At 48.8% G+C, this 12,638-nt stretch overlaps 1 protein-coding gene across 5 annotated transcripts in view; it reads right to left on the minus strand.

Moving 5' to 3' along the window:
* SYMPK (symplekin scaffold protein) overlaps positions 1 to 12,638 on the minus strand; it is a 1,084,618-nt gene that overhangs the window by 1,033,096 nt on the left and 38,884 nt on the right. For all 5 annotated transcript variants that reach the window (XM_069207742.1, XM_069207740.1, XM_069207741.1 and 2 more), the window contains one exon: positions 11,298 to 11,378. The gene's annotated coding sequence lies outside the window, so the exon portion shown is untranslated. The remainder of the gene's footprint in view (positions 1 to 11,297; positions 11,379 to 12,638) is intronic.

Genomic DNA, 12,638 nt, shown 5'->3' on the forward strand with positions numbered 1-12,638 from the left:
GATCAGCATGTCCACTGTAGCGCCTTGAGACCCCACAGGTAATAATCAGTACTTGTAAAGTGCGGCTTGACTGATTCAACTTGCTGAAAAACAACTGGGTCACTGGAAGGCACCCTGTTCTAGGACCAGCTGCCTCTATTTGACCTAATAGTTTTGCAGAATTAAAAGTCTGCAAGAATGAAGATGGTATTCATGTTCCATAATAACCGCAACTGTTTGTAATATAGTCCAATCCACTATAATCTACCCCACTCCACCCTACCCCTATCTACCCAGTTCCACTAAAATATACTCTAATCCTCCGCACTGCAATCTATCCCAGTCTAACCACAACACTACTCCCTCTCAATTCTATCTACACCAATCTACCAAACTCTACCCCACTCCACCACCCCATTCAACCACACTCTCCCAAATCTATCACACTTTTCTCTAACACCACTCCCCTGGACCCCAATGAACACAACACCAATCCACCCACATCCACCCTACTACACCCTATCCCAATCTACCCAACTCCACCACTATCTAAACCACACTAATCTACACCAATATACTCCAAACTACCCTACCCATATCCACCGAATTCACACCATTCCACCTACACCTCAATCTACTCCTCTCCATGATACCCCAACACTACCATAGCTACCCCACCCCAATATGCCTCAATCCAGTCTACCCCACTACAGCTCACTCCAATAGATTACACCCTACACTAATCTACCCCATGCTGCCCCCCACTCCACCCAATCTACTCCATTCCACTCCAACCTACTCAAAACTCCAAACGATCCCACTCCACCCTATCCCAGTGCAAACTCCCATCTACCCCACTCCGCCCTACACCACTCTACCATACTTCCTCCATTCTCCCCAATCTACCATACTCCATTCTATCCTATTCCAATCTACACCTCTATACCCCAAAATACACCACTTCATTGTACCACAAACTACACCACTACATTGTACCTCCATTCACCCCACTCCATAGTACCGGAATCTACCCCACTCCATTGTACGCCAATTCATCCCAATCAACCCCACTCTAATAGATCCCATTCCAATCAACCATCCCATGCTATTCTACCACATTCCACTCCACGCCAATCTACCCTACTCAGCATGCCCATCAGCACTACCCCAATTTACCTACTCTACCCCCATACTACCCCCTCCACTTCAATCTACCACCCTGAACTCCACTACAAAGAACCCCATCAACCTCATCCCACTCTATCCAATCTACCCCACCCCAGTCTATCACACTGTACCACACACTACCCCACTCCAATCTACCCCTACTCGAAACTACCCTACTGTACCCCTCGGCATTCTACCCTACTCCACCACAACCTAACCCACTCCATTGTACCCCGCTCCAGAACAATCTACCTCAATCTACCCCACTCCATTGTGCCCCGCTACATTACAAATTACCTCAATTGATTCCACTCCCTCAATTTACCCCACCCCAATCTGACCACTCTTCCCCACTCTCGTCTACTCCAAACTAACCCCAATCCTACCCCGCTCCACACCATTCTTACCCCACTGCACCCCAATCTTACCCACCTCCACCCTACTCCAACCTACACAAATCAACCCCACTCCAATGTGCAACACACTACCCAATATACCCAATCTACCCATCTCCAATTTACCCCACTATCTTAATCTACCACACTCTATTCCACCCTATACCAATCTACTCCCTACAGTCTACCACCTTACAGTCTACCCCACTACAATATAATCTACCCCACTTTACTCCACCCTACCTTAAACTACCCCTCTCCACTACAATATACCCCACTCCATTACAATCAATCAATCAAGGATTTATAGAGTGCACTAATCACCCGTTAGGTTCTCAAGGCGCATGGGGGGAGGTGGGGGGGCTACTGGTCGTAGAGCCATGTCTTGAGGCGTTTCCTGAATGTCAAGAGGTCTTGCGTCTGGCGAAGGTGGAGCGGTAGGGTGTTCCAGGTCTTGGTGGCTAGGTGAGAGAAGGATCTTCCTCCGGCGGTGGTGCGGGGGATGGAGACGACAGTGAGGCTGGAGGAGCGAAGATTGCGGGTGGGGGTGTGGAAGGTGAGTCTGTCGTTGAGGTAGGCTGGGCCTGTGTCGTGGAGGGCCGTGTGTGCGTGGATGAGGAGTTTGAAGGTGATCCTCTTTGATACTGGTAGCCAGTGAAGGTCTCTGAGGTGGTGGGAAATGTGGTCGCGGCGTGGGATGTCCAGAATGAGGCGGGCGGATTTCTTAGGAGTTTGGTTGTTATGCCTGCATATAGGGCGTTTCCGTAGTCCAATCGGCCGCTGACCAGGGCATGGGTGACAGTTTTCCTGGTTTCAACAGGAATACACTTGAAGATTTTGCGGAGAGTGTTGTAGCAGGAAGAGGAGATGGCATTGACCTGCTGAGTCATGCTGAGTGTGGAGTCCAAGATGAAGCCTAGGTTGCGTGCGTGGGTGAGGGTGCGGTTCCTAGGGAGGTGGGCCACCAGGAGTCATTCCAAGTTGAGGGGTTGGTGCCAAAGATGAGGATTTCAATCTTGTCTGTGTTTAACTTGAGATGGCTTGATTCCATCCAGCTGGCGATGGCGTGAAGTCCGTTGTGGAGGTTGTTCTTTGCAGTTGTAGGGTCTTTCATGAGGGAGAGGATGAGCTGAGTGTCGTCTGCGTAGGAAACTATGTTGATGTGGTGGGCTCGTGCGATGTTGGCGAGGGGGGCTATGTAAACATTGAAGAGCGTGGGTGTGAGAAAGTAGCCTCTTTCTAGCCTTGTTACCCCCACTTTTGGCCTGTTTGTGAGTATATGTCAGGGTGTTTTCACTGTTTCACTGGGATCCTGCCAGCCAGGGCCAAGTGCTCATAGTGAAAACCCTATGTTTTCAGTATGTTTGTTATGTGTCACTGGGACCCTGCTAGCCAGGACCCCAGTGCTCATAAGTTTGTGACCTATATGTATGTGTTCCCTGTGTGATGCCTAACTGTCTCACTGAGGCTCTGCTATCCAGAACCTCAGTGGTTATGCTCTCTCATTTCTTTCCAAATTGTCACTAACAGGTTAGTGACCAATTTCACCAATTTACATTGGCATACTGGAACACCCTTATAATTCCCTAGTATATGGTACTGAGGTACCCAGGGTATTGGGGTTCCAGGAGATCCCTATGGGCTGCAGCATTTCTTTTGCCACCCATAGGGAGCTCTGACAATTCTTACACAGGCCTGCCACTGCAGCCCGAGTGAAATAACGTCCCGTTATTTCACAGCCATTTATCACTGCACTTAAGTAACTTATAAGTCACCTATATGTCTAACCTTTACCTGGTAAAGGTTGGGTGCTATATTACTTAGTGTGTGGGCACCCTGGCACTAGCCAAGGTGCTCCCACATTGTTCAGGGCAAATTCCCCGGACTTTGTGAGTGCGGGGACACCATTACACGCGTGCACTATACATATGTCACAACATATGTATAGCGTCACAATGGTAACTCCGAACATGGCCATGTAACATGTCTAAGATCATGGAATCTTCTGGCCATTCTGGCATTGGGGAGACAATTCCATGATCCCCCCAGTCTCTAGCTCAGACCCGGGTACTGCCAAACTACCTTTCCCAGGGTTTCACTGCAGCTGCTGCTGCTGCCAACCCCTCAGACAGGTTTCTGCCCTCCTGGGGTCCAGCCAGGCTTGGCCCAGGAAGGCAGAACAAAGGACTTCCTCAGAGAGAGGGTGTTACACCCTCTCCCTTTGGAAAAAGGTGTTAGGGCTGGGGAGGAGTAGCCTCCCCCAGCCTCTGGAAATGCTTTCATGGGCACAGATGGTGCCCATTTCTGCATAAGCCAGTCTACACCGGTTCAGGGATCACCCAGCCCTGCTCTGGCGCGAAACTGGACAAAGGAAAGGGGAGTGACCACTCCCCTGACCTGCACCTCCCCTGGGAGATGCCCAGAGCTCCTCCAGTGTGCTCCAGACCTCTGCCATCTTGGAAACAGAGGTGCTGCTGGCACACTGGACTGCTCTGAGTGGCCAGTGCCAGCAGGTGATGTCCAGGTGTTGCTAGCCTATCCTCTCTCCTAAGTAGCCAAACCCCCTTTTCTGGCTATTTAGGGTCTCTGCTTTGGGGAATTCCTTAGATAACGAATGCAAGAGCTCATCAGAGTTCCTCTGCATCTCTCTCTTCACCTTCTGCCAAGGAACCACCGCTGACTGCTCTGGAAGCCTGCAAAACTGCAACAAAGTAGCAAAGATGACTACTGCGACCTTGTAACGCTGATCCGGCCGCCTTCTCGACTGTTTTCCTGGTGGTGCATGCTGTGGGGGTAGTCTGCCTCCTCTCTGCACTAGAAGCTCCGAAGAAATCTCCTGTGGGTCGACGGAATCTTCCCCCTGCAACCGCAGGCACCAAAAGACTGCATCACCGGTCCTCTGGGTCTCCTCTCAGCACGACGAGCGAGGTCCCCTGAACTCAGCAACTCTGTCCAAGTGACTCCCACAGTCCAGTGACTCTTCAGTCCAAGTTTGGTGGAGGTAAGTCCTTGCCTCCCCAAGCTAGACTGCATTGCTGGGTACCGCGTGATTTGCAGCTGCTCCGGCTCCTGTGCACTCTTCCAGGATTTCCTTTGTGCACAGCCAAGCCTGGGTCCCCGACACTCTAACCTGCAGTGCACGACCTCCTGAGTTGTCCTCCGGCGTCGTGGGACCTTCCTTTGTGACTTCGGGTGAGCTCCGGTTCACTCCACTTCGTAGTGCCTGTTCCGGCACTTCTGCGGGTGCTGCTTGCTTCTCAGTGGGCTCTTTGTCTTGCTGAACGCCCCCTCTGTCTCCTCACGCAATTGGCGACATCCTGGTCCCTCCTGGGCCACAGCAGCATCCAAAAACCCTAACTGCGACCCTTGCAGCTAGCAAGGCTTGTTTGCGGTCTTTCTGCACGGAAACACCTCTGCAAGCTTCTTCACGACGTGGGACATCCATCCTCCAAAGGGGAAGTTTCTAGCCCTTGTCGTTCTTGCAGAATCCACAGCTTCTACCATCCGGTGGCAGCTTCTTTGCACCCACAGCTGGCATTTCTTGGGCATCTGCCCACTCCCGTCTTGATTGTGACTTTTGGACTTGGTCCCCTTGTTCCACAGGTACTCTCGTCTGGAAATCCATCGTTGTTGCATTGCTGGTGTTGGTCTTCCTTGCAGAATTCCCCTATCACGACTTCTGTGCTCTCTGGGGAACTTAGGTGCACTTTGCACCCACTTTTCAGGGTCTTGGGGTGGGCTATTTTTCTAACCCTCACTGCTTTCTTAAAGTCCCAGCGACCCTCTACAAGGTCACATAGGTTTGGGGTCCATTCGTGGTTCGCATTTCACTTCTAGAGTATATGGTTTGTGTTGCCCCTGTACCTATGTGCTCTCATTGCAATCTATTGTGACTATACATTGCTTGCACTGTTTTCTATTGCTATTACTGCATATTTTTGGTACTGTGTACATATATCTTGTGTATATTTGCTATCCTCATACTGAGGGTGCTCACTGAGATACTTTTGGCATATTGTCATAAAAATAAAGAACCTTTATTTGTAGTATATCTGTGTATTGTGTTTTCTTATGATATTGTGCATATGACACCAGTGGTATAGTAGGAGCTTTACACGCCTCCTAGTTCAGCCTAAGCTGCTCTGCTAAGCTACCTTTTCTATCAGCCTAAGCTGCTAGACACCCCTCTACACTAATAAGGGATACCTGGACCTGGTGTAAGTACCCCTTGATACTCACTACAAGCCAGGCCAGCCTCCTACAGTGGGGCTGAGCGAAGATCCTTGGGGAACGCCACAGACGATTCTGGAGGCTTCTGACAGGAACGATGGGAGGCGGACTCTCTGGGTTCTGCCTGAGAGAAATGACGAGATCCAGTTGAGTGCCTTGTCGCGGATTCCAGCGCTGTGGAGGCATGTGCGGAGAGTGTGATGACATACCGTGTCAAAAGCTGCGGAGAGGTCCAGGAGGATGAGTGCTGCTGTTTCTCCTTCGTCGAGCATGGTCCTAATATTGTTAGGGTTCTTGGGTGTTTGTAGTCAGCTGGTGGGTCTGGGGCTTGAAGCTATTGTGGATTTCTTTTATCTTTCGACCGAAGTGGGTTGTCAGTCAGTTGCAGAACTCTTGTGATGGCGGGGGTTCGTTGGAGCAGGTCCTGGGGGCGGAGAGCTCATTGATGATGCCGAAGAGCTCTTTACTGTTGTGACGTTGGTGACGATGCGGTTTTTGAAGTGGGTCCTTTTGGTGGTGCGGATCAATTGGTGATGTTTGCGTAGGGCATCCTTGAAAGCGATGTGGTTGGAGTTGGTAGGGTCAAGGTGCCATGTTTCTTCCATTCTGTGACATAGCTGTTTGGATTCCTGTAGTTCTGGGGTGAACCAGCTGGCCTTGAATCTGTGGGAGGTGTTCTTTTTTTTTTTTTGAGCGGTGCAAGGGTGTTAGCGCAATCTTCTATCCAGCGATGCAGGTTGGTGGTGGCTGTGTTGGGGTCTGGCGTCCCAGGGAGTGGAGCCTGGGCGAGAGTGGAAATCAGTTGATCCGTTGATATTTTGCTCCAGTTGCGTCGGGGGGGGGGTTGTGTGCGGTGGTGGTGAGTGACTGGTTTCTGGTAGGAGAAGTGGATGCAGCGGTAGTCTGTCCAGCTGAGTTTGTTTGTGTGGCTGAAAGAGACGTGGTTGCTGGCTGAGAAGATGGGGTCGAGTGTGTGGCCTGCGGAGTGGGTGGGTGAAGTGACGAGTTGCTTGAGGCTGAAGTTGGCAAGGTTGTCGATTAGGTTTGTGGTGTTGATATTGTTGTTATTTTATAGGTGGAAGTTTAAGTCACTGAGGAGGATGAGGTCTGTTGAGGCGAGGGCTTGGGAGCGGATGGCGTCGGCGATGTCGTTGCAGAACTGCGGTCTGGGTCCAGGGGGTCTGTAGACCAGTGTTCCTCCGAGTGTGTTGTTGGCGTTGATGTGGATTTTGAAGTGGAGAAGCTAGACGGAGTTGATGGTGTCGTGGGAGTTGGTGGAGACTCTTATGGTGTTTTTGTGGACTATGGCGATTCCTCCTCCTGGTCTGTTGATTCGGTCTCTTCTGGTGATCTTGTAGTTTTCTGGTATGGCTACATCTGGTTCCAAAGGCCGAATTCATCCAGGTTTCGGTGAGGAATGCAACGTTGGGCGAGTATGTGGTCAGGAGGTCCCAGAGTTCAATTGCATGTTTGTGGACAGAGCGGGTGTTAAGTAGGATGCATCTTAGGTAGTTGTCTGTTTTGATTTGAAGTTTGTAGGTTAGGTTGCAGGTGAAATTGCAAGCTTTGCAGGAGAAGGGTCCTTTGGTGTGCGTCGTTGTGGACTGGAAGCAGATGGAGGAGCATCCTGGATTAAGGGCGTGGAGTTCGTTGGCAGTGTAAAGGTGTTTGGTGGCGTGGGAGGCGTGTTGGCCAAGGGGTCTGGCGCTGGGCGCGGACGGGCTTGCCTTTGGCTGCGGCCGGCATAAGTGGGAAGGTGGGAGGGAGTGGCAGCTGGGAGGAGGGAGGGAAACCTCCAATGGGAGTGCAGGGGGGTGGGGGCAGCAGGAGTCAGGAGCGGAAAGAGCTCCAAGGAGGAGGGAGGGGGGTGGGTCCGCGGGGAAGCAGCAGCGCGAACCTTCTGGGAGAGGAGAAGCCAAAAGGCCCAAACAAGCCCAAAACAATGGCAGCACTTACCGGAGCAGTGGTGAGGAGGAAGCGACTAGCCAGCAAGGATGCAGGGTCAGAGCTCGCTTTTACCTCGCGCTGCAGCCGGCATAAGAGGGGAGGTGGGAGGAAGTGGCTGCTGGGAGGAGAACCTCCAATGGGGGTGCGGGGGCAGCAGGAGTCAGGAGCGGGAAGAGCTCTGAGGAGGAGGGAGGAGGGAGGGCGGGACTGCGGAGAAGCAGTAGCGCGAACCTTCCGGGAGAGGAGAAGCCAAGAAGCCCAAACAAGCCCAAAACAATGGCAGCACTTACCGGAGCAGTGGTGAGGAGGAAGCGACCTGCCTGCCTGCAATATAACCAAATATACCCTACTTCATTACAACATACCCCAATCTACTCCAATCCACTCTACCCCAATTTACCCCACTCCAAGCCACCACACCTTACTCTACCCCACCTTAATATAACCCCTATAGACTATCCAGTCTACTCCATTTAACCCCAAACCAATCTAACCCACTCCAAACTACTGAATCTTCCCACTAAACTCCACTACAGTCTATCCCGACTTCACTCTACCCCACCCAAATCAAATCTAAGCCAGTCTATGCACCTCAACCAAAATCTATGCCACTCAACCCCAATGTAACCCAATCTGCCTCAATCGACCCCACCCTCAGCTACTCCAATATAACCTACCCAACTCTCTCAATTCACCCCAAACCACTCCAATCCACCCCAATGTACCCCTATCTACCCTACCCCCACTATACCCAATCTACCCCACCCCCTATTTTCCCTAACCCACCCTAATCTACCACACCCCAATCCAATCTGACACTATTCTACCCTACTGCACTTTACCCCCACCAACTACGCCACTCTACCCCAATCTAACCCACTTTACTACCATCTACCCACCTCAATGCACCCACTTCACCCCAATCTATCCCACACCAATCTACCCCAATATGCCCTACTCCACCCTACCACAAACTACCCCTCCACTCTACCCCACCCCACTCCACCCCACCCCACTCCACCCCACTCCACTCCACCCCACCCCACTCCAATCTACCCCACTCCAATCTACCCCACTCCAATCTACCCCACTCCAATCTACCCCACTCCAATCTACCCCACCCCACTCCACTCCACCCCACCCCACTCCACCCCACCCCACTCCACCCCACCCCAATCTACCCCACCCCACCCCAATCTACCCCACCCCACTACAATCTACCCCACTCCACTACAATCTACCCCACTCCACTACAATCTACCCCACTCCACTACAATCTACCCCACTCCACTACAATCTACCCCACTCCACTACAATCTACCCCACTCCATTTTTCTCTAACCTACCCACTTCAATATAACCCACTCCACCCTACTCCAATCTAGCCTGGAGTACCTCACCTCACTGTAGCACAATCTACTCCACCACTTCACTCGACCCCACTCCACACCAATCTACCCTTCACTCCAATTAAAGCACTTCATTCCAATTGTCTCCACTCCAATCTAACCACCTCTAACCTACTCCCGTCTACACCAATTTACTTCACCCAGTCTACCCCACCCCATTCTACCCCAATCTACCCCACTTTCTCCACCCATCTACCCATTTCACTCCATTCCAATTTACCTTAGTGTACCCTAACTCCACTATACCCTACTCTATCCTGATCCACTCGACCCCAATCCAACCAACTAAGCTCCACCCCAATCTACCCACTTTACCCCACCCCAATCAACCCCACTCGTCTACCCCTATATACCTCATGCCCTTCTAGCTCAACATACCCCACCCACCCCCATTCTGCCCAACCCCAACCCACTCTCTACCCGACTCCACCCTATCTCAATCTGCCCCACGCCTCACCAACCTAACCCAATCAGACCCACACCAATCTACCCCAATCAGCCCCACTCTACGCCCCATGCTAATCCACCACACTCCACCCCAATCTACCCTACTCCACCCCAATCTACCCTAACCAACTACAAACATTTCCAATCGACCCCACTCCAATCTGCCTCCTTCTACACCACCCCATCTACCCCACTCCAACCCTATCTACCCCAACTTCTCTACCCCACTCTACCCCCATCTACCCCACCCTACTCTACCCCCATCTACCCCACTGCACCGCAATACACACCTCTGGATTATCCTGCCAATTCCACCTAATCCATGGTATGAGATAGTTATAGGATCCTCTTATGCACCTCTACATTTTTAAAATGAATTTGTTGCTTGTTTCACCATAATGAACATTGTACATTTGTTTTTCCAAAAGTTCTATACGTCTTCAAATTTGTATCAAGGTATATATTACTGACCTCTGCACATCAACTATATTGGAAACAATAAAACAGTCTCTTAACATTTACTTTGGAATACTGAGGGCTACTTGATCATCACTAATGGATATTGATTCATAATCTTACAAACTTAACTAACTCCTCTGCAGACCTGGGATAATGGTTCATTTATTAGCAAATTTTATTGCAAGGGATTTGTGGGACGGGGAAAATTACTATTAACATACTGCTTGGTACGGTCTGGTGTGCATAGCAGGAATAAGTAGTGAGTTGTGTAGATTGGAGAGTGTTCATTTTGAAGTTGACTCAACTGCTAGTTTATTAGCGGGTGTAGGATGGAGGCAGACTGGACGGGTTGTTTGAGAAGGTTGTCATTATCTTGTTTATTTGTGTGGGCTTGGTGATAACCGCTTATGGTTTCTTCCATATGAATAGTTTAAACAGTGCTTCAAGTTTAGTGGGGTGGACAGTGATATCCAATTTTAGGCTATTGGCCTTTTGCAATAAAGGAATGTTGTATTAATCAGCTTACATTCTTAGTTTTTTATGTCAAGAATCGGGCCAATTACTTTAATTCTTGTTATTTTTCCAGGTGTCTGGATAATTTGTTTCCATTATTGTTATATTTTGGTACAGAACCATAACACAAATTAAGTCAGCATCCTTCCATCATGGTTCTGGTGCAAATCTATATTAACCAAGGAACATACACTAGGATTCCAAAACTGAGACACCAGCAGAGCTCTTGAAATTCCCCCTTTTTTTGTTTGAGCCATGTACTGACAGGGAATTTGGAAAGCTCTCATTATGTACCCATTATGATATTTAAGAAGTTGATCTATACCACAAACTGGTTCTTACCTACATCACACACTCTTACCCTTGTACTGACACAAGGATGGGTTGGCCAAGTTAGACCACAAGGTCATCCCTGAACAAGGGCATGGTTTGTCCTTTCACGAAGCAGTAACAATTTCACCATGCAATAAGAGCATAAACTAAGACAGTAACAGCTCATGAGTGCACAACATATGGCTTAGATTTATGCAAACTGCAGGTTAACGCCCACTGGTAGTACGACAAGTATCCTGTGCAATAGAGATACATGTAACCAGCATATCAGAGACTCCAAATGGGTAGGAGAACTTAGGGAGGGATGATCTGGCTGCAAATACAAATTAAGTAATCTTCAATATTGTTGGTCCAATATCTTGAATCCCTTCTACTTCAAGTACACTAAGTAGAGCAAAAACATTTTTGATTGTTGTACCTTGTTCTTGTTTTGCCTCCTGATTAGCACAGATGAAAGGATCCCATCCACACAGCTACATACTTCTTACTTTAGAAGAACCTGAAGAGAAAAAGTAGAGAAAAAGTTAATTAAAGCAGGAAATCCGAAAATCTACAGAGTTTATGACTGATGTTGGGCTTTCAAGCATTTATAACCCAAATCTGCCACTTTTGCTTAAAGGTGGTTGGTGTTTCTAGTTCATGAGTCAAAATAGACTGGGCCCAATTGTTGTATGGAAAATAATTCACACTCTTTAGGATGTAGGGGTTCAAAAAAAACATTGTATATTCATACTCATGATCACTGTGTAAAAACCCCATTTCCTGTTTACTACCAATGGCCCTGCTTTTCATATTCATTTCTCATTAAATAACAGTGAACAATGGCAACCCTATCAACAGCAACCCTCTCCTCTAGCTGTAACCCACTAGTCACAGAGCCATTTGATCTCACACAGACATTTACAGGTGAGTTTTGTATTTAGATCGTATGTGGCACCATGTCTGCCCTTCTTCGGAGAGATGGGTTTAAACCTGGGCATTACTGTCTCTGGGAAAATGCAAACTGAAAACAAAGATAACCAATGGAACAGTACTTTTGCTCACACTAGACACATTACAAAAGTTGCAATGAATAATGGCTATTAAGTGAGAATTTCAACATTCAATAAACTCAAGATTTCCAGCCACTTGTCTTACTGTTGAAAGAGGACAACCTCAGAGAAATATACAGGTGTGTCATGCTTAACTTCAATAGCGAGTAAACTGGGGCTTGCTTGCTTCTCCCTCAAGCTGAAGGCAAAATGTAACACCTACTGTCACCGAGATTCCTTGACCTGAGAGTTCTAACCCTATGTCCCTACAGGACTCAATGTGAGGCTTAAAACTCTACAGGACAAAATTAGTATGAACACTTGCAGATGCCACTAGTTTTGGCTCAATAGCAGGAATCCAATTCCTTACAAAAAAACTTGGAAAGAAAGGTAACTGAGCAGCTCACAAGATACCTTGAAACAAGCACCATATCAGAGAATCTGTACACCTATTTCAGGCCCTATCACAGCACTGAGACCACTCTGCTCTGGGACAACTGAAAATTGCAGATGGAAGATATGCAACATCATATTGTAAGGCACTTCTCAGGCTGTCGATATGGTCACTGACATCATACGCCTGGACAAAACTGTCTGTAGAAGGCATTCTCAGAGAGCTTGGACTAGTTTAGTTCCTTATTTGCCTGCAGATTCTGTCAAGGGGTAAATGATGGTACATCTTCCTATGCAATAAACACAACAGTAGTAGAGTTTTGCACCTCCCACTT

Source organism: Pleurodeles waltl, chromosome 9 (genome assembly GCF_031143425.1).
Source record: "Pleurodeles waltl isolate 20211129_DDA chromosome 9, aPleWal1.hap1.20221129, whole genome shotgun sequence".
Lineage (NCBI taxonomy): Eukaryota > Metazoa > Chordata > Amphibia > Caudata > Salamandridae > Pleurodeles > Pleurodeles waltl.